Genomic DNA, 23,039 nt, shown 5'->3' with positions numbered 1-23,039 from the left:
TGCTACCCAGGCTGGAGTGCAGTGGAGTGCAGTGGCACAGTCATAGCTCACTGCAGCCTCCAACTCCTGGACTCAAGTGATTTTCTCACCTCAGCTTCCCGAGTAGCCAGGACTACAGGCTAATGGCAATATTAAGTTATTTTATGAGTTGTCTAGACAGCATTATGGGTCTCCTAACTTTCTGGTACTGATCTTCAGATCAGAGTTAAATGTAACTTGCCCAGGCAGTTTAAACGCTCAATGTGAGTCATTTTCATTTGGACTCAAACATGGAATCATTGGGAAATAGAATATTAATTATTACTCCTTCATGAAGTACCTGCCACTATCCTGCCATGAATGTAAGCTAAATTTGGAGCGGTCTGGTAACTACTTTTCTTTTAAAAACATTTTCTTTTTAAAGATACTAAGTATCGAATACTTACTGGTTTTTCTATGTAGAATAACATAATCTCAACATTACTTTCTTTCACTCTCCAAATTTGAATTGTCTTTGTTCATGTTTTTCCTACCACCTGAAATACAGATTTCCTCCCCCTTCCCACCCTCCAAACCTTCCAGACTTAGCTGACCTACTGTTTATTGTAGGAAGTTTTTCTTAACCTCTTTCCAAGCCCTAGTTGATGCCTCTGCTTTGTGCTTTTGTAGAAGCCCAGGGTTTACCTTGTTTTGCTCACTGTATTGTATTGTGGTTTTTTTTGTTGATAGGTATTTGTTTTTCCTCTAGACCTGGACTGTTCAGTCATACTTTCTGTGATGATGGAAATGTTCAGTATCGTCTTAAAATGTGGCTACTGTGCACTTAAAATTTGCATAGTAGGACTGAGGAACTAAATTTTATTTCATTTTAATTAATTTAAAATTAACTAGTCTCATGGCTAGTGACTGCTTTGATCAGTGCAGTTCCAGACCCCTTCAAAGTCAAAAGTGTGTGGGATTCATACTTATTTTATCATTGCTTAACAATAGTACAGTCTACTATTTAAATGACCAAATTCTTTTTCAGTACTCTTGGCCTGCATAGTTATAACTCACCTGGAATATGGCAGTTTTCTTCTCTAAATTTCTGTCTTTAACCATAGCTTTTCAGTTTGTTTTCAAGATTATGTTGATTTACACAGCACTGAGTTCTTCAGTGCTTCCTGAAGAACTTCCTGTGAAGTTAGCATTTTGGTTGGATGTGGTGGCTGGTGTCTGTAATCCCAGCAATTTGGGAGGCTGAGGCTGGAGAATTGCTTGAAGCCAGAAGTTTGAGATCAGCCTGGGCAACATAGCGAGCCCCTGTCTCTACAAAAAATTAGCTGAGTGTGGTGGCATCCACATGTAGTCCCAGCTACTTGGGAGGCTGAGGGTGGGAGGATTGCTTGGGCACAGTTCACGGCTGCAGTGAGCTATGATCGCACCACTGCACTCCTGCCCGAGTGACAGAATGAGACCCTCTCAATGAAAAAAAGGTTATTTTTTTTCCCCTTTAGGACTGAAAAATTGGGTGTTGCAAGATTACCTCAAGGACTGATCTGAGAACTGGGCATGGTAAGGAAGAAACTCAAGTGGTCAGGCTCTGGTTTGTGGGGGTAGGTGGGCAATTTCTGTTTCAGCCAAAGCAGTTCTACTTCATAAATTAATATATTGGAATTGTGCTTGGGATCTCATTTGGAGGGGAAAAAAGCCTTATAAACAATAACACTCTTAATTGAAGAGACAAATCATGCATATGGCAGCACATGATTAAGCACCAAATTGGATGACAGATCAAGAAGATGTGGGAGGTTGTTATGGGCTAGTGAGGTCTTGATGGAAGTTAAGGTTTAGTTTAGGTAGGTAGAAGGAAGACAAAAGGATGTAATAGGCAGTGGGAATAGAATTTGCAAAGAATTGGAGTTGGAAATACATATGTTAGTTTTGATTAAGAAACAGAATGAGCTGTTTATAGTTGAGCCAATTGTATGAAATAAAATTTGGTGAAATTAGATGGGACTAGCTTGTAGAAAATGATAGACTGACAAAAAAATGCACTTTATATTGTATGCAATGGGATGAAATCCTTGGAGGTATTTTGGTTGTTACAAAGATGGAGGAAGAGGACACTATTAGCATTTGATGAGAAAGGATCAGGGAAGTCAGCCATGCCACAATGTTCAGGACAGTTTGCATGTTTAAGAATTGTTCCACGTCACCACATGACCTAGAATGACTTGCTGGACTTTGATGATGTAGGTTTAAAAAAAAAAAAGTGATCATATTGATCTGAGCATAGACGGTAACTCCATTTTATGTATGAGGCACTTTGTTGTTGTTGTTGTTGTTGTTGTTGTTGTTGTTGTTTTGAGATGGAGTTTCGCTCTTGTTGCCCAGGCTGGAGTGCAGTGGCACTCGGTTCACTGTAACTGAGGCACCTTTAATATACACTAAGATTTTCAGGAATTCAGTTACCACAATATTGGAGGAATGTTGAAGTTTTTGTTCAGAACTTTATTGGGGTACTCCACTGCTTTAGAAAATCACATAATTGATGGCAGTGTCACTTGTGCAGTATTGGTGACCCAAATACTCTTCAGTCTGCAGTTGTAACTGCCACAGTCACAGTGCTTGTTACATATATGTATAAACAACCCTCAATATGTTATTTATTATAGTAATTGCCTGAATATTATAAAATTGCACTAAGGTAGATTATCTCTGAATTATATTTATTTATTTATTTATTTATTTTTTGTTTATGAGACAGAGTTTTGCTCTTGTTGCCCAGGGTGAAGTACAATGGCACAATCTTGGCTCACCAAAACCTCCGCCTCCCAGGTTCAAGCGATTCTCCTGCCTCAACCTCCCAAGCAGCTGGGATTACAGGCATGCACCACCGTGCCAGCTAATTTTGTATTTTTAGTAGAGACGGGGGTTTTACATGTTGGTCAGGCTTGTCTCGAACTCCCGACCTTAGGTGATCTGCCCGCCTTGGCCTCCCAAAGTGCTGGGATTACAGGCGTAAACCACTGTGCCCAGCCTCTGAATTACATTTAAGGATAGTATGGAGAATGTACAAAATAGTTGTTGTAAAAAGGAGAAATTGATTTCTGTTTTCAGTATTGGAGAACTGGGTTATTCAGATGAATCCTTTTGATGAAAACAACTAAAATTCTTGGAAACAGTATTAAAAAAAAGAAAGAAAGAAAACTTAGAGCAATTACAGAGCTGAAAAGATAGTGGGGAGCTGCCAGGCCAAATTGTAGGAATAAACAATAATCCAAATAAATAAGTGGGTTAAGTAGCTTTTGCCCTAAGGGCAGTTGCGAATCTGTATAAGTTGGGCTTTGGTTTTGGTGGACCATTGGGGTGAAGAGGACAGAAATCAAGGCCTAGAGTTCATCTGAAGTGACAGTCAAAAAGAATAACCTCAGTTTTAGATGGGATTCCAATGACTCTATCGTTAGGTTAAGGATGAAACAACTAAACTATCTACACGCTCCCATATCCAGGTGATTGTAGGAAAGGTTGAATGGAGCAGGAAGAGGAAAAGGAAGTTAAGAAAAATAAACCTTTCAAGTTGTGACCACAGTTTTTGTCTTCACAGTGATTTACCTTACAGGTTTGCTGTGTCTGGGTGGTCCAGGGACCCTCCATGATAAATGACCCTCCAGCCATTTATCATGGTTACTGATTTCAGACTAGTATTACTTCCATGGCCTGGCAGATGGAAAGGCAAATCATCTGTGGAGAAAGGCCCTTCATTCCAGGAAATTGCTACCAGTAATTTTTCAAGGACAGTGAACAGTACATTGTCGCAAGTAATCAAACATAGTAAAAATAAAAAAATTAGCAAGCAAAATTACCTGAGATATATATAATATGTAATATATGTGTAGAATTCAGGAATGTAATTAAAATTTGTGTAGGTTTCTTTATGTACATATACCTAAAAGTAAGTTTTTAAAGTGGAAAAATAATAACCAAGCGTGCATCCAGTTGGCACTGTGAATAAAAAGAGAGCGGAAATAGATCTATAAAATCTTCAAATGTTGCAAATATCAGATGGATTTAAAACAATCACTGTTAAATTTAAAGAATTGGAGACAAACTTGAAGAATAAAAGACTCTTATAAAGTGACTTAGGGCCGGGTGCGGTGGCTCACGCCTGTAATCCCAGCACTTTGGGTGGCCAAGGCAGGTGGATTACCTGAGGTCAGGAGTTCAAGACCAGCCTGGCTAACATGGTGAAACCTCGTCTCTACTAAAAATATAAACATTAACGATGTGTGGTGACACATGCCTGTAATCCCAGCTGCTCAGGAGGCTGAGGCAGGAGAATCACTTGAACCTGGGAGGCGGAGGTTGCAGTGAGCCGAGATGGCACCATTGCACTCCAGCCTGGGCTACAAGAGTGAAACTCTGTCTCAAAAAAAAGAGAAGTGACTTTGGTTCATGCCTGTAATCTCAGTACTTTGGGAGACTGAGGTAGGAGGGTCCCTTGAGGCCAGGAATTTGGGACCAGCTTGAGCCCAGGAGTTTGAGGCTGCAGTGACCTATGATTGTGCCACACTGCACTCCAGCCTAGGCAACAGTATGAGAAACTGTCTCAAAAAAAAGGAAAAAAAAGGTCGGGCACAGTGGCTTACGCCTGTAATCCCAGCACTTTGGGAGGCCAAGGCAGATGGATCACGAGGTCAGGAGATCAAGACCATCCTGGCTAACACGGGGACACCCCATCTCTACTAAAAGTACAAAAAATTAGCCGGGCGTGGAGGCAGGCACCTGTAGTCCCAGCTACTCGGGAGACTGAGGCAGGAGAATGGCATGAACCTGGGAGGCGGAGCTTGTAATGAGCTGAGATCGTGCCACTGCACTCCAGCCTGGGTGACAGTGCAAGACTCTGTCTCAAGAAAAAAAAGGGGGGGTAAAAAATCCAACTTAATAGATTTTCTAAAAACCAAATAGAAATTCCAGAAGTGAACACTTTACCAAATATACCTAAGAGAAAGGTTTAACAGGTTATACCTAGCTGAAGAAAGAGTTCATTACCTGGAAGACAAGGCAGAAGAAACTGTTTAGAATGTGGCACAGAATAAAAAAGACAGAAAATATTGACGAAAGGTAAAGAGACATGGAAGACAGAGTGAGATCTAATTTCTTTAATCAGAGCTCTGGAAAGAGAGGAGAAAGACAATGGTACAGAAGTAATATTTCAAAAGACATTTCTGGCTGAAAATTTTGTAGATCCAGTGAGAAACCAGTTGATTGATTTAAGAAGCTTAATGAATTTCTAGCAATATAAATAGAAATCTACACCCAGACAAATCATAAGAAAACTGCATAAACCCAGATACAAGGAGAAAAGTCTTAAAAAAGATGTTTTTCAAAGAAGCAACTATGGACTGATGGTTGACTTGTCAACAGAAAATCATATATATTCTCAAAATAACTCCCAATCTAGAATTCTATAATTAGCAAAAAATTATCCCTCAAGAATGAGGGTAAAATACTTAGTTGAACAAACCATCAGCTCTTTCTAAAGGAAATTACAAAGTATACATTAATACTTAAGGTGAAAGATTCCAGATAAAAGTCTGAGGTATAAAATGGAATGAAGAGCAAAGAGAGTGGCAAATATGTGGATGTACTGAAAGAAACATTGGCTGTATAAAGTACTAGTAAGACCTTAATTAAAATACGTGACAAGAAGCTGGGCATGGTACTTTGAGAGGCTGAGGTGGGCAGATTGCTTGAGCCCAGGAGTTTGAGACCAGCCTGGGCAACATAGTGAAATCCCATCTCTACAAATAATACAAAAATTAGCTGGGTTTGGTGGTGCATGCCCATAGCCCCTGCTGCTCAGGTGACTGAGGTGAGAAGATCGCTTGAGCCCAGGAGGTTGAGGCTGCAGTGATCCTTGGTCATGCCACTGCACACCAGCCTGGGCGACAGAGTGAGACCCTGTCTCAAAATAATAAAATACGTGAGACAAGTGAAGGCAGTGTTCTAAGACCTTTGTATTGTCAGAGAGAAAGGTAGAAAGTATTAATTGACTTGCCCTTGGCAAATTATATGTTTTAATTTCTAGTTTATCGTCTAAAAATGTAGAAACCAGACTTTTACCTTCTAAACCAACAGAAGAGAACAAATGATTAATAAAATTAATCCCGAAGAAGTGAAGAAAAGAAAGAACCAGTAGGACAAATAGCACAAAGTAAGATGGGTAGATTTAAATTTAAACATATCACCGGCAACATTAAATACAAAATGGATTAAATTATTCGGTTAAAAGACAAAGATCGTTACATTGCATTTCCAAAAAAATTCAATTATATGGTGTTTATAAGAAATACATCTGAAACCTAAGAATAAAGATCAAACGTAATTATTGCAATAAGAAATGCCATGCATATTCTAAGAGACAGTATGGTACAGTTAATATCAAAAGTGGACAGTAAGGCAGAAAACATTGGCAGAAGTGTCACTTCAAATGATAAAACGACCGATTCACTGTGAAGATTTAATAGCCTTAGTAATACAGTATAACCTGAAATATAGCCTCAGAATATTTATAGCAAAAGTTAACGAAACTACAAGAAATAGACAAATTCACAGTCTTGTGAATGGGGTGTTTTTAAATAGCTCTCTAACTGATATAAGAAGCAGACAGGTTAGTTAGGATATAGAATACTTGTATAACGCAATGAACAAGTTTAACCCAGTGGGTGTGTAGAACCCATTCTGCCCAGCAGTGTGGCAGGCTACACATTGTTTTCAAGCATGTAGGACTTTGCGGGGGGGAAATTGACTGAGTAAGATGTTGTAAAACGAGTTTCAACAAGGCATTTTTTTCTGTCCATAATGCATTTTCATTAAAGATCTCTATCAGGGTAATTTTTAAAGCTTCATATGTTAGAAATTGAGCAACTGTTAATACTTTGAAATAATCTGGTCGGGCGCAGTGGCTCACACGTGTAATCCCAGCACTTTGGGAGGCCGAGGTGGGCGAATCACGAGGTCTGGAGTTTAAGACCAGCCTGGCCAACATGGTGAAACCCTGTCTCTACTGAAAATACAAAAAGTAGCTGGGCGTGGTGGTGCATGCCTGTAGTCCCAGCTACTTGGGAGGCTGAGACAGAAGAATCACTTGAACCCAGGAGGCAGAGGTTGCAGTGAGCCGAGATCATGCCATTGCACTCCAGTCCGAGAGAGCAAGACACCATCTAAAACATAGTAATCCATGCATTAAAGAAGAAATCACAATGGAAGTTGGAAAATACCTTGAACTGGATGATTAAAAATTTTTGATTGATCAAATTCCACAACTTAATATATCTTAGACCATTGAAAGTGAGAGAATCAAATGTTACGTCTTTAGATATGAAGGTTCTTGACACCCCTCCCCCACCCCCCCAAAAAAGAAGTACCTACCACCTATGAAAGATTCTTGATTGAAAAAAAAAAATAACTGAATAACTGAGTTGGAGTTTCATTAAACTTCTAGATCTACTGGGAAATTCACAATCATTTGTTCACTCAATGAGTCATAATTGTTTTGCTGTGGATGGTCTTGCCTCAATGTTGATGGCTGCTGGTTCATCCCTGGTGGTTACTGAAGGATAGGATGGCAATGCCAATTTCTTAAGACAACAGTGAGGTTTGTGGCATCAATTGACTTCTTTGCACAAAAGATTTCTCTGTACCAGGTGATGCTGTCTGGTAGCATTTGAACCACAGTAGAACTACTTTTAAAATTGAAGTCAGTGCTCTCAAATCTGCCAGTGCTTCATCAGCTAATTCTATGTAATATTCTAAATCCTTTGCTGTCGTTTTAACAGTGCTTGCTCATAGCATCTTCAGCAAGAGTAGAGTTCATGTCAAGAAACCACTTTTTTTACTCATCCATAAGAAGTAACTTCCCATTTGTTCAAATTTCATCATGTTATTATAGCAATTCAGTCACATCTTTAGGTTCCACTACTAATTGTAGTTCTCTTGCTGCTTCTACCATACCTGCAGTTCCTTCCTCCATTGAAGTTTTGAACTCAAAGTCGTCCATGAGGGTTAGAATCAACTTCTTCCAAACTCCTGTTAATGTTGCCAGTTTGACCTCCTCCCATGAATTACAGATGTTCTTAATGGCATCGAGAAAGGTGAATTCTTTGCAGAAGGCTTTCAATTAATGTTACCCAGATCCATCAGAGTAATAACAATACCTATGGCAGCTATAGCCTAATGAAGGCACTTCTTAAATGAAGTGTGGAAAGTCAGAATTACTTCTTGATCCATGGGTTGCAAGATTTATGTGTTAGCAGGTGAGAAAACATTAATCTTCCTGTACCTCTCCATCAGAGCTCTTGGGTGACCAGGTACATTGTCAGTGAGTAGTAATGTGTTAGAAGGAATCTTTTCTTCTGAGCAGTGGGTCTCAACAGTGGGCTTAAAATATTCAGCAAGCTATGCTGTAAAAGAATGTGCTGTCATCCAGGCTTCATTGTTCCACTTACAGAGCACAGACAGTAAATTTTGCAGAATTCCGAAGGGCCCTAGGATTTTTGGAATGATAAATGAGCATTGGCTTCAACTTAAAGTCACCAGCTGCATTAGCCTCTAACAAGAGTCATCCTGTCCTTTGAAGCTTTGAAGCCAAGCATTGACTTAGGGAAATGTTGTGGCTGGTTTGATCTTCTATCCAGATCACTAAAACTTTCTTTATATTAGCAATTAGGTTATTTTGCTTGCTTAAACTATTTTTCTTTTAATTCTTAGAGGGTCTCACTGTGTTGGCTAGGCTGGTCTCAAACTCCTGGCCTCAAGCAATCCTCCCACCTTGGCCACTGAAAGTGCTGGGATTACAAGCATGAGCCGTAGTGCCTGGCCTGTTCTGCTTTCTTATCATTCATGTATTCACTGGGGTAGTACTTGCAGTTTTCTCCAAAAACTCTGCCTTTGCATTTACAATCTGGCTGTTTGGTACAAGAGGCCTACCTTTCAACATGCCTTCTTCACTAAGCTTAATCATTTCTAGCTTTTGATCTCAAGAGAGACATGTGACTCTTGGTTTCACTTGAACACTTAGAAGTCATTGTAGGGTTTTTAATTGGCCTAGTTTCAATATTGTGTCTCAGGGAATAGGAGGCCCAAGAAGGGGTAGGACAATAGCTGGTCAGTGGAGCAGTGAGAACACACACAACATTCATTGAATAAGTTCACTGCCTTATACGGGTGTGATTTGTGGCACCCCAAAACAATTACAATAGTAACATCGCAGGTCATAAAACACCAAAATAGACATCATAATGTTGCAAAAGTTTGAAATACTGTGAGAATTACTGAAATGTGACAGAGACGTGAAGTGAGCATATGCTGTTGGAAAAATGGTGCCAACAGACTTGCTCGATGCTGGGTTGCCACCAACCTTCAGTTTGTAAAAAACAAACAAAAACCATTATCTGCTCAGAGCAGTAAAGCAAAGCACAATAAAATGAAGCATGCCTATACAGTTTATACTTTACAGTCATTGGTTAAATTTACTCATTCCTTTTAAGCATAAAAAATAATTATTTAGCACCTTTGTGCTGAGTTGTATGCTAGGCACTGGGATATAGAAATGAATGATAGTCTGTCTTCAAGGAGCTTACAGTTTAGTGGTAGAAGCAGATAAATAAATAAAGAATTAAGGACCATGTACTGTGATGAAAGTGTGCCCCAGATGCAGAAGAGTCACAGAAAAGGAGCACAATTCAATATGCGTTTAGGGGATGGAAGACAGATTTCCTAGGAAAGGAGATACTTAAACTAAATTTTAAATACTTAAGATGTACAAAATCTTTATAAAGAAGAGTAATGAAACCTTATTTAGAGACAGACCACCTAAATAAATAGTACACACCATGTACTGAGTGTGGATTGAAAGACTGAGTATGTTAAAAATGTTAATATTTCTCAAATTGATAGTGGATTTATTGAAATCCAAATGCACATTCCTGTAGGTTTTTCTATGGAACCTAACAACCTGATTCAGCAATTTCCATGGAAGTTTTAAAGAGGCAAGAATAGCCAAAATATACTTTAAAAACAGTAAGGTAGAAAGACTTCTTTAATTCCTTTTTCTATTTGGCAAATTTTGAATGCTATATGGTAGGCACTGCTCATCTTGGTTATTACCTTGGTGAATGTGAGATCTGGCTCCCACCCAAAGCTCGCATTCAGATCCACTTGTAGTGATATCTAGGGTTTTGAATAGAACGCTTCCTGAAATACAGGTAAGTACTGGGACTACCAACAAACAAACTTACAACACTAATTTTATTATATGATATTTGTATTTAAAATTTTTCTTGATCATATTTTTTCATGCAAACTTTTGTTAATTGCTATTAATTTCTTTTGATATAGGAAGCTTAGAAATAGGCTTTGCTTATAATCTTTAATATTTGTGTCAGTTGGACTATGGCTTTGTTAGAAAGGTAGAGGAGAATCTACTGCTGAGTGCTGTCCATAGAGCAGTTACCTGACTGAGGAGAGAGGGAGGATGACCTTGAGGGTCTGACAGGCATGGGTTTTTAGGCCCAGCCTGTGGAGTGTCTGAGGGACTTATAAAAAGAAAAGGGACCCAGGCGCAGTGGCTCATGCCTGTAATCTCAGCACTTTGGGAGGCCAAGGTGGGTGGGTCACTTGAGGCCAGGAGTTTGAGACCAGCCTGGCCAACATGGTGAAACCCCGTCTCTACTAAAACTACCAAAATTAGTTGGCTGTGGTGGTGCACGCCTGTAATCCCAGGTACTCAGGAGGTTGAGGCCCAAAAATCACTTGAATCCGAGAGGTGAAGGTTGCAGTGAGCCGAGATTGTGCCATTGCCGTCTAGCCTGGGCGACAGAGCGAGACTCAGTCTTAAAAACAAACAAGCAAACAAAAAACAGCAACAAAAAGAGGAGCTGAATAACAAAATGGCAGGTAATACTAAATAATGTAGATGAATTTTATATTCTTACATAGGGGTAGGTGGATGGACACCTACCTGCTCTATGGCAGATTAGTTGAGAAAGGATACACTTGCTGGAACAATGCCTACCATATTAAATAAATGAAGCTACACTTCCCCATCTGTTATGCATAAAAATCAATTTCTTGTAGATTAAAGATTAAATACAAAAGGGGCAACCTTGAAAGCTTTTAGAAAAATAAAGGGCCATTATTTAAGGCAGAGAAGGATTTCTTAAAACTCAAAACACTAGCCATAAAAAATGGACAAATTTGACTACATTGAAAATAGAAACTTCTATTCATTAAGCGCCATTAAGACACTGAAAAGACAAGGCAAGGAATAGAAGATATTTATAACACACACTATTAGTTATCTATTGTTGTGTGATTACCTAAGACTTAGCAGTATGCAATAACATTTATCTCACAGTTCTGTGGGTCAGGAATCTGAGAGTGGCTTAGTTGGATGGTTCTGGCTTAGGGCCTTGAGGCTGTAATCAGTCAATGGCTGCAGTCATTTGAAGGCTTGACTGCTTAGTGCTCCATCATGTGAATGTAGCAGGCCTCAGAAAATCCACTTTCAAATTTATTCACATGGGCCTCTTCATAGGGTCACCTCACAGCCGGTAGCTTTCTAGAAGAGAGTAAGAGAGAACACCCAAGATGGAAACCACAGTATTTCAGTCTTGGAAGTGGCACCCCATCACTTCTGCCATATTCTTTTTGTTAGAAGCAAGGCAGTTAACTCCAGCTCACATTCATGGGGAGTTTGTACAAGGCACAAATACCAGGAGGTGAGGATCATTGGGAGCCATTTTAGAGGCTACCTACTACAACATATAAAGAATGAACTGGTATGAAAAATATGCATAAAGAATTCCTATGGATTACTAAGACAAAGAACACCAAATTGAAAAAAGGGTAAAAAATCCTGAGCTGGCATTTGAATTAAAAAAAAAAAAATTAAATGATTGATAAACATATGAAATGATCCTTAATCTTGTTAACAATTAGGAGAATAGAAATTAAAACTATAGTGAGAGACCATGCCATATAAAGTAGATTGGCAGAAATGAAAACATCTGACAATATTAAGCATTGGTGAGGCTATGGAGCAGTCTGAACTTTCTTCCACTGATGGATGGGAACGTAAATTGGGGGAAAATCCTTTGGAAAGTAATAGGATATCCTGTAACCAGCAGTACCACTCACTCTTAGGCGTTTACCCAGGACTAATGGTTCTTGAGTGTGCATCAGAGTCATCTGGAAGACTTGTTAAACCCAACTGTTGGGGCCACCCTTAGAGTTTCTGATTAAGTAGGAATGGGGTGGAGCCTGATAGTTTGCATTGCATTTTTAACAAGTTACCGCAGGGAGTGGGCTGGAGAATGGGGGAGGGTGGTCGGGATGTTGGTGCTGCTTGTCCAGAAATCATACTTTGAGAGTCAGCCATTGCCTTAGACATAGAGAAATGTGTGAATATGTGAAGTAGGAAGCATGTATATAAGAATGCTCAGAACAGCATTATTCATATTAACCCCAAGATAGAAAAAAAGTTCAAGTATCCTCAGTAGTGCAGTAGATACCATTGTGTGTTTACTTATGAAACAAAAAACTAATTCAAATAGCTGAGAAAAAAAAACCACCCTACAGACAGCTCCTGCATCAATATGTATGAATCTCACAAATATATTAGTCATACCTTAGAACCAAGTCACAAAAGATTACATGCAACATGATTCTATTCATAAACAGTTTAAAAAACAAATGTAGTTAACTGTATTGTTTAGGAACACAAATATAGGTACTAGAATTGTAAGTAGAGATACTAGAATTATAAGAAAAATTAAGGGAATCATGATGACAAGAGTGAGTGATAGTGACTACTTCAGGGAGGATAGAAAGTGGATGTGATAGAGGAAGGACAAAAGGGAGACTTTTAAGATAATTGGCAATGCTGTTTCTTACCTTGGGTTGTGGGGTTTGCTTTACAGTTATGCTTTAATGGAACGATGTTTTGCAAATGCTTCTCTACGTAGTTTTATAATAAAAAAGGGAAAGTTTATCTCATTTTAATTTTCATCTCTGATTACTAGTGAGGTTGAGTATATTTTCGTGTGTTAGCCTTTGGGTTTTTTCTTAAATTGTTTGTAGACATGCCATTTGTAGATTATGCTATTTGTTTTAAACTTATTTTTAGGTGTTCTGTTATGGATAGTCTTCTTTGTCCATCATATGTCAAATACTTCCTTCTAGTCCTTTTTTATTTTTATTTTTATTTTTATTTATTTATTTATTTATTTAAGAGGCAGGCTTCCCACTCTGTTGAGGCCCAGGCTGGAGTGCAGTAGTGTGATCATAGCTCACTGCAGCCTCCTGGGCTCAAGTAGTCTTCCAGCCTTAGCCTCCTAAGTAACTGGGACAAATGCACACCACTGTGCTCAACTAATCTGAAAAAAAAAAAATTTTTTTTGTAGAGATGGAGTCTCACTATGTTGCCCAGGCAGGTCTCGAACTCCTGGCTTCAAGTGATCCTCCTGCCTTAGCCTCCCAAAGTGTGGGATTACAGACTTGAGACACTGTTCCTGCCCTAGCCTTTCCTTACAAAGAAGTTTGTTGTTGTTACTGTTTATGTGGTCAGATTTAGCAGTCTTTTCATTTATTTGTTTATTTATTTATGAAATCTTTCCTGGCCGGGGGCAGTGGCTCACGCCTGTAATCCCAGCACTTTGGGAGGCCAACATGGGCAGATTACGAGGTCAAGAGATTGAGACCATCCTGGCCAACATGGTGAAACCCCGTCTCTACTAAAAATACAAAAAGTAGCTGGACGTGGTGATGTGCGCCTGTAGTCCCAGCTACTCGTTAGACTGAGACAGGAGAATTGCTTGAACCTGAGAAGCGGAGGTTGCAGTGAGCCAAGATAGTGTCACTGCACTCCAGCCTGGCGACAGAGTGAGACTCTGCCTCAAAAAAAAAAAAAAAGAAATCTTTCTTATTCAGAGTTAAAAGCATATTCTCTATATTGTCTTCTCATAAATTTAAAAAATTTTGTTTAGGTATTTAAGCAGTCTAGTATTTGTTACATGAAGATATCTTGGGGGAAATTATTTTCCCAACACCATTTGTACGTATGTACACTGTCTTTTTCTCACTTATTTGTAAAGCAACCTCTCATTTCTACCAGATTCCCATGAACCAATTTCTGGACTATTTCTTAACCTGCTTGTCTATAACTGTTTGTCCACATTACTACTTTATATCTTTGGTTTTGGTAATGCCAGTCTCTTTTGTTTATTTGGTGCAAACATATGCTCATTCACTCTTCCATGTGACCATTAGAAGAATTAGATTGTCAGTGTCCTTGAAGTCTCGGTATTTGGTTAAAAAATAGAATTTGGTTGTCAAATTCTGTAAAAAGTAGTATTGGGATTTTCATTGTGATTGCATTAAGTTTATATGTTACTATAGGGACATGTATATTAGAGATTTATAATCACAATGTTGAGTTTTCCAGTTCATGAACATGGTTTTTATCTTAAATTTGTCTAGGTCTCTTTTTTTTCCTTTTTTTTTTTTTTTTAAGATGGACTCTCGCTCTGTCACCCAAGCTGGAGTGCAGTGGCACAATCTTGGCTTCTTGCAACCTCTGCCTCCCAGGTTCAAGCGGTTCTCCTGTCAGCCTCCCTAGTAGCTGGGGCTATAGGTGCACACCACCATGCCTGGCTTATTTTTGTATTTTTAGTAGAGATGAAGTTTCACCATATTGGTCAGGCTAGTCTCAAACTCCTGACCTCAGGTGATCCACCCGCCTCGGCCTCCCAAAGTGCTGGGATTACAGGAGTGAGCCACCGCACCTGGCCCACGTGTTTGTATTTTTAGTAGAGACAGGATTTCACCATGTTCGCCAGGCTGGTCTCAAACTTCTGACCTCAGGTGATCTGCCTGCCTTAGCCTCCCAACGTGTTGGGATTATAGGCATGAGCCCCCACTCCCAGCTCTGTTTTTTTTTCCTTAAAAAAGGTTTGTAGTTTTCTACATAATGTTTTCATCCTTTTGGATGTAGAGGGTTGGTTTTATTTGTGAGAATCTTTTAGTGCTATTGTGAATGAGATGTTTAGAAACATATATATTTTTTTACTGGATATTCATATACAGAAGAATGAAACTGGAACCCCACCTCTCACCCTATACAAAAATCAACTCAAAATGGATCAAAGACCTACCTGTAAGACCCAAAAGTACAAGATGAAACCACAGTGTGGTATCATCTGGCCCCAGTTAGGATGGCTGCTATAAAACTGTTAGAGGAAAACTTGGGGGAATGCAAATCAAAACCACAATGAGGTATCTTCTCACCCCAGTTAGAATGGCTGTTATATAAAAGACAAAAAATTAAAAATGCTGGTGAAGATACAGAGGAAAGAGAACTCTTGCACGCTCTTTTTCTGGGAATGTAAACTAGTACAGCCACTATGGAGAACAGTATGGAGGTTCCTCAGAAAACTACAAATATTAGAGTCAGTTACCTGTGATCCAGCAATCCCACTACTGGCCATTTACCCAAAGAAAAGGAAGTCAGTACATTGAAGAGACATCTGCATTGCCATGTCTATTGCAGTGCACTATTCACAGTAGCCAAGATGTGGAATCAGCTTAGGTGTTCAGCAACAGAAGAGTGGGTAAAGAAAATGTGGTTATTTATCCAAGGGAATGCTATTTGGCCATAAAAAGGAAAAATCCTGTCATTTGCAGCAACATGATTGAAACTGGAGGACATCATGTTAAGTGAAATAAGCCAGCAAGAGAAAGTTAAACCCTGCATGTTCTCAGTCTTATGTGGAAGCTAAAAAGAGTTGATTTCTTTTTTTTTTTGAAACGGAGTCTCGCTCTGTCGCCCAGGCTGGAGTGCAGTGGCCGGATCTCAGCTCACTGCAAGCTCCGCCTCCCGGGTTTACGCCATTCTCCTGCCTCAGCCTCCCGAGTAGCTGGGACTACAGGTGCCCGCCACCTCGCCTGGCTAGTTTTTTGTATTTTTTAGTAGAGACGGGGTTTCACCGTGTTCGCCAGGATGGTCTCGATCTCCTGACCTCGTGATCCGCCCGTCTCGGCCTCCCAAAGTGCTGGGATTACAGGCTTGAGCCACCGCGCCTGGCCTAAAAGAGTTGATTTCATAGAAGTGAAAAGCAGAACAGAGGATACTCGGGCTGGGAATAGTAGGGGTAGAGTGGAAGCTCTGGGAAGATTTATTTATTGATACAAAATTACAACTAGATAGGAGGAATAAGTTCTAGTGTTCTGTAGTAGCATAGGATAACTATAGTTAATAATACATAGTTTCATATAGCTAGGAGGAGGATATTGAATGTTCCCAACACAAAGAAATGACAAATGTTTGAGATGATGGATATGTTAGTTACTGTGTATTACACATCAGTATGTGTACTCTGTAAATATGTACACTTATCAATTAAAATTTAAATTTTCTTATTGGTGGTGGTATATGGGAAATCTGTTGACTCTTTAGTACATGGATGTTATATCTGATTGTTAACAGAACATTTATTACTTAAGTTTGATTGTCCTGGATTGTTAAGTAACACTCATAAGTACAAATAATGATTGTTTTATCTTTTTATTTTCCTATCTTCATTTGTCTTCCCCCCACCCCTTATTCTAAAGCACTGGCTAGGGCCTCCCATGTAAGATTTGATAATTGTAATGATAACAGACATCTTTATTTCTCTTGTCCTCTGTGTTTATAAGTGAGCTTAGTCTATAGCTCTCTGAGCTGTTCCATAGTTTTGGTATCAAGAGCTGCTTCGTTTTCTAGAGTTTTCTGTGATTTTGGCCAGTTTTTATATCAGACCAAAGAAAGTGTTTCTTGAACGTAAGTTCGTTAGGCTTTAAGTAACCTCTGGGCCCATCTTTTTATTTTCAACTTTTCTGAGTGAGTTTTAGATGTAGGTGTTATATACAACATTTGTTCAGGGCTTTGGTTTGTGAGCCAAGTGTCTCTTTAAATTTTTTTAGATAGATGAGCTTATCTCATTTATATTTTGTTGATAAGGCAGTTCTTCCACATTATTGATTATATTTTTCTTTGGGGGCTTTGTCTCTTATGGATATGTGTGTGTTTCCCATCTGATAGTTTTTGATGGTTCATAAATCTTATTCTCTTACTACCTTCATAGATTTAATATCCATTTCTTGATTTGTGAAAATACTCAGGATTATTTTAACTCCTTGCTAATAAAGATAAGAAAACCAGTGCACTTATACCTCCCTTTCCCCAGCTACCATTAACAAAAATTTTTTTCCATCCCTTCATGTGGGATATAAACCTTGTCAATGAAACAAATGCATTATTTTTTACTTTATCCTTAAGTCTCAGAGTTACATGTTTCAATGGGATTAATATTCACCTGTAATTCTTTAAAACCATGACTTCTTGATTTCTGATTCCGCTCTTTTATTGTTTTCATCAGCTCGATTTTTCTGTCAAGTAGTTCTGTTGTTTCTGAAGAATGGCTTCCTTTTTTCTTCTTCAGCCATTTCTTTCTGTTTCCACTGTGGCCTTCATTTCTGAAGTGGTCTTTTTATTACCTTCCATTTTTTTCTTGAACCCTGCTAGCTGACTTTTCATTTCCTCTTTTTTTTGAGACAGAGTCTGGGTCTGTCACCCAGGCTGGAGTGCAGTGTTGTGATCTTGGCTCACTGCAACCTCTGCCTCCTGGGCTTAAGCCATCCTCCCATCTCGGCCTCTCGGTTAGCTGGGACTACAGGCATGTGCTACCACACCTGGCTAATTTTTTGTATTTTTTTTGTAGAGGCAGGGTTTCATCATGTTGGCCAGACTGGTGTCAAATTCACCTTGGCCTCCCAAAGCGCTGGGATTACGGGAGTGAGCCACTGCCTCCTGCCTCATCTCCCATTTCATCTGTTCTTCAATTTAGTTTTTTCAGTCATTTTTTCCCCCCTAAAATGCATTTGTTAGTGATAGATGGGAATATATCAGACAGTTCTTTTGTTTCCTTGACTGACTTTTGGTGTTTATCTGTCTTTGCCTATTATATTTTTTCTGTCATCCCTGCTCCGTTTTATTGGTGGTGTGGAGGGGTGGGATTGTTAACATTTCTCCTCATAGGCCCTTTGCTGGGTTGTTTCTTTTTATTAGTCATCCTTGTTGTCTTTGAGCAGAGTACTTCTATTTGAGGTTGCTCTTTGCTTAAGAATGCTATGGGGGTCGGGCGTAGTGGCTCACGCCTGTAATCCCAGCACTTTGGGAGGCCAAGGTGGGCAGATCACGAGGTCAGGAGGTCGTGACCATCCTGGCTAACATGGTGAAACCCCGTCTCTACTAAAAATACAAAAAATTAGCTGGGCGCGGTGGTGGACGCCTGTAGTCCCAGCTACTCAGGAGGCTGAGGCAGGAGAACGGCATGAACCCTGGAGGCAGAGCTTGCGGTGAGCCGAGATCGCGCCACTGCCCTCCAGCCTGGGTGACAGAGCAAGAATCCGTCTCAAAAAAAAAAAAAAAAAAGTTATGGGGAACAGCAGGGAGAATAAGCCCAAGCAGGCATAACCTTTTCTCAGACATCTTGTCTCAGAAAGCTTGTTCACCAAATCTGTTGTGTTCTCTACCCTGGGAATACATCACTCCTCCATTTTTAATGTCTTTTTTCCCCTTCCTGCCATTTTGGGCCAAGCCCATCATTCAGTCAGGATGAAGACTCCATCCAGGCAGGAGATGGGTAAGGTTTATAGTGAAGTTGGACATCAGATAAATTCCTGTTTGATGATTTGATTTTTAACTTATTCTGCTCAGCTGCCTTTAGCTTTTAACCTTTTATATCTTATGTTCAATAGTTATTCTCAAAAAGGAACTGGTTCCCAACATAAATTTAAAATTAAAAATTATCAGTTCTCTCCTCTAGCAAAGTGTAACCGCTTTTATTTTATGTCATGTGATCTCATGTATTGTTTTGTTCCCTTGATCATTTGGGGGTGGGGAAGTAAAGACAGGGAGGTCTGTGTTTCACTTTAAAAACAAAATCTAAACCAGAAAAGAACTCGTAAAATGTCGTATTTCACGTCCTCTGTGATCTTGCCCTTTCCTACCTCTCTGCCCCTACCCACGTCTATCAACCATCCTTGCTGTGTACTAAATGCTCTAGCACAGTATTTCCTAAAGTTTATATTGTGGATACTGAATATTCAAAGTGTTCTCCCAAAGATGGTTTCCATAGTTTACAATTTTGGGAAATTTTAAATGTTCCTCCTTGTCTAACCTGTTGAGTTTCTAAGCTCAAATGAGGGGGGATACTGTGTTATCTAAATCTTGTTTGATTTCTGTATTTCACATGTTAAAGGATTCATCTAAAAAGTATCTGAATTGATTTGGCAAGCAGGTGATACCCTGTACTATATTATATAGGTCTCCTTTTGGGATTTCATAGTTGGATATTAGCATAGTAATAGTTGAGAAGAACTGTAGTAAAGAAACTTACCTTCGTTTGTTTGTTTGTTTGTTTATTTCACACAGAGTCTTGCTCTGTCATCTAGGCTGGAGTGCAGTGGAACAATCTCGGCTCACTGCAACCTCCACCTCCTGGGCTCAAGCAATTCTCTTGCCTCAGCCTTCCAAGTAGTTGGGATTACAGGTGCGTGCCATCACACCCGACTAATTGTTTTAAAATATTTTTAGTAGAGATGGGGTTTCACCTTGTTGGACAGGCTGGTCTTGAACTCCTGACCTCAAATGATCCACCTGCCTTGGCCTCCGAAAGTGCTGGGATTACAGCATGAGCCGCTGCACCTGGCCTTAACTTTGTCTAAATTAGAATTGTATAAACTTCCTTGGCTATGGAACATTGCTTGTGTGTGGTATATGCTAATATTCTTTGAAACATTTTAGGGAAATGCTGTTTAATACTAATCAAACCCTTGCGTTTTTCAGGATTTTTCCTGTTGTTTTCTGGCCCTTTGTCCTAGAATGCTCTCTTCCTTCATCTTCTCCCCACCACCCAATTTTTTTTTTCCATTGGTTTCTGAGGTGATTGATAACTTGCCCTGCCGAGAGGCATCTGGAAATATTTTGATTGTCATGACTGGAGGATGCTATTTGGGATTTAATGCCCACAGATCAAGGAACACAATGCACTAAAAGTGCTACACAGCAAAGAATTGCCCCACTCTAAATGCCACTTTTACAGTGGCCCTCCATATCTGCAAGTTCTGCATCCTAGAATTCACACAACTGTGGATCAAAAGTATTAGGAAAACAGTAAAAAGTAATACAAATACAAGATAATACAGTATAACAACTATTTATATAACATTTACATTGTATTCATCATTATAAGTAATCTAGAGATGATTAAAGTATATGGAGAGTAAGTTATATACAAATCCCTCCCTTTTTATATAAGAGACTTCAGTATCCAAGGATCATTGTATTGTAGGGGAGAGTCCTGGAACCGATCCCTTGTGGATATGGAGGGATGGCTGTATACTCCTTTGGAGAAAACTGAACTCATCAACTTTTACTCATCCTTTAGAATTTAGTCCTGGTTATCTTTTCCAGAAGCTTTCTCTGAGTACTTTTGTTTTCCCCTCTACCCTACACCCTCTCATTTTCTATGCGTGGTACTCTCATAATATTTTAGGCACATCTTGATTATTTGAAGTAACCACTTTGTAGTGTAGGAGTCTATAACTGTATACCTCCACTGTACTGCGAGTTCAAATCTTTGAGGACAAAGACATTTTGTATCCTTGGTACATGATATATAATTAGTCTTTTAAAAAAATGCATGTTACATGAATACATTAATAAATTAAGTTGTACTTTTAAATCAGAATTGTGGTATGACTCTTAAAAAACTGTTGCTTAGATTGCATTAATAATCTTGTGCAATTGTGGGAAATAATCTCATTTTACTCCCATAATAGAAAAGTAAAATATGCTTCCTTTTGTTTAGATATGGATGACAGATGTTAAAGTAGTGTTTTATTTGGGTTTTGACCTTGCCTGCACATCAGAAGTACCTGGAGAACTTCAGAAGGTACAGATGGCTGGGGCCCTTCCTCAGAGGTTCTGGTTTTTGAGAGTGAGGCCTTGGCATCTGGATTTTTAAAAGCTTCCAAGGTGATTTTTAATCTGAAGTCAAGATTGAAATGTCATTTAGTGAGACACTGATATGTAGCATTTTGGGAAGTCAGTAAACTTAAGAGTGAGAAGTTACTAAGTCATTGAAGAACAGTGAAAGAAGTAGGGATTTTTAGCTTAGGAAAAAAAATGGAGTATGTGAGTTCTCTGAGGGCTATAGGAATGTGTCAGTCTCGCTCACCACTGTATCCTCAACTCTTGGTATGAACCTGAGCACGTAGTAGAGATTTGGTAAATATTTATTGGCTGACAGAAGAATATCTATCATTAGGTATTTAAAAGATAGTCATTGTAGAACTACAGAGATTATCCCCAAAAAAGTTTTATAGTAATATTGTGCCACTTAATTTTATGATTAAAAATAATGAACTGGATATTTAATTCATTTATTATTTCAGTTTATTATTTACTTTGTGCTAGGCACTGAGGATTCCATTTGATTCTCTGGTCAAATCCATGAAGTTTGTATCATTCAAATAATAGGGATATGTCAAGAAACTGACGCTTGGGGGTTAAGTAATTTGCCTAAGGTTACAAAGCTAAGTGACAAGAGCTGGAATTCTTTTTTTTTTTTTGAGACAGAGTCTCGCTTTGTCGCCCAGGCTGGAGTGCAGTGGCACCGTCTTGGCTCACTGCAAGCTCTGCCTCCTGGGTTCACGCCATTCTCCTGCCTCAGCCTCCGAGTAGCTGGGACTACAGGCATGCACCACCACGCCCGGCTAATTTTTTGTATTTTTAGTAGAGACGGGGTTTCACCGTGTTAGCCAGTATGGTCTCGATCTCCTGACCTCGTGATCCGCCCGTCTCGGCCTCCCAAAGTGCTGGGATTACAGGCTTGAGCCACCGCGCCCGGCCAAGAGCTGGAATTCTTAAAGTCTATACTCTTAACTATTATGCCTGACCATAAATCTTCACCACAACCCTAAGAGTTAGATACTGTAATTCCCATTTTGTAGTGGAAATAGGTTTAGAAAGGTTATGCAGCTTGCCTAAGGGCACATTGCTTGAGTGGAAGATTTGGGACTTGGACTCAGACATTGTGACTCTAGAGTCCATGCTGTTAACTACTATGCTGTTAGAGCCCTCTGCTTCCTATCGTATAACGTCCAACCTTGTATTTTCATGAGATTATTAACCACAGTTGACAGCTCATGTTGCTCTCCTTATACCTTTTGGCAGTCCTCACTGACTTTTGACTGATGGTTTGAATTTGGATTACTGTCTTGAATCTCCTTAGTACCCTGGGCTGTGGTAGTCCTAGAAAATAAAACATTTCTTTACTAGGTTCTTTTTCTTGTTCATTTCTTTTTTCTTTTAGTTAGGATTTTAAATTAGAATTTTCATAAACTTGCTTGTATTAATACACTGGTATCTATTAGCTTCAGTTATTTGAGTCAGTAGTCTCCAGACTTAAAAATTTTGTGCTGTATCATTAAAAAAAAAAATTGACCACATTACCCCGGTACATATCTGTTTTATTTACACTATATGTGTACCACTGAAGAAAATGGTAATACTTTATAAAATATGAACTTGTTAAATGAATTTTTTTAACGCTAAGCTAAAAATTATACTAGTTTAAAATTAAGAAGGATGTTTTGGTCTTTAGCTAGTGTTTCAACTTATAACATACCATTAGGCCAAGCTTCATTATAATAGTGTATACAAATTCATATTTTAAGTAACCTGGACAATTTTTTAAAAATAGCCAGTTTCTTGTCAGAGGTTAAGTAACCTGGATAATTTTTTAAAAGCCAGTTTCTTGTCAGAGATTATTAGATTAGGGTTTCTCAACATTGGTGCTGTTGATGTTTTGCAATGGATATGATTCTTGCTTGTGGGGTTTTGATCTGCAGTTGGGTGAATCCTAGGATACAGAACTTGCAGGTATGGAGGGCCACTGTAAAAGTGGCATTTT

At 39.1% G+C, this 23,039-nt stretch overlaps 1 protein-coding gene across 9 annotated transcripts in view; it reads left to right on the top strand.

The window, feature by feature from the left end:
• BRAF (B-Raf proto-oncogene, serine/threonine kinase) overlaps nucleotides 1-23,039 on the top strand; it is a 200,563-nt gene that overhangs the window by 14,469 nt on the left and 163,055 nt on the right. Inside the window, exon 1 of one of the 9 annotated variants that reach the window (XM_073009410.1) lies at nucleotides 18,881-19,613. The exons of the other annotated variants lie outside the window; for them this stretch is intronic. The gene's annotated coding sequence lies outside the window, so the exon portion shown is untranslated. Of the gene's footprint in view, nucleotides 1-18,880; nucleotides 19,614-23,039 lie in introns of those variants that run through there. 9 annotated transcript variants of the gene reach the window in all.

Source organism: Chlorocebus sabaeus, chromosome 21, assembly GCF_047675955.1.
Source record: "Chlorocebus sabaeus isolate Y175 chromosome 21, mChlSab1.0.hap1, whole genome shotgun sequence".
Classification (NCBI taxonomy): Eukaryota; Metazoa; Chordata; class Mammalia; order Primates; family Cercopithecidae; genus Chlorocebus; species Chlorocebus sabaeus.
Note: the sequence above shows the minus strand (reverse complement) of the source record. Positions and strands in the feature narration are given on the sequence as shown.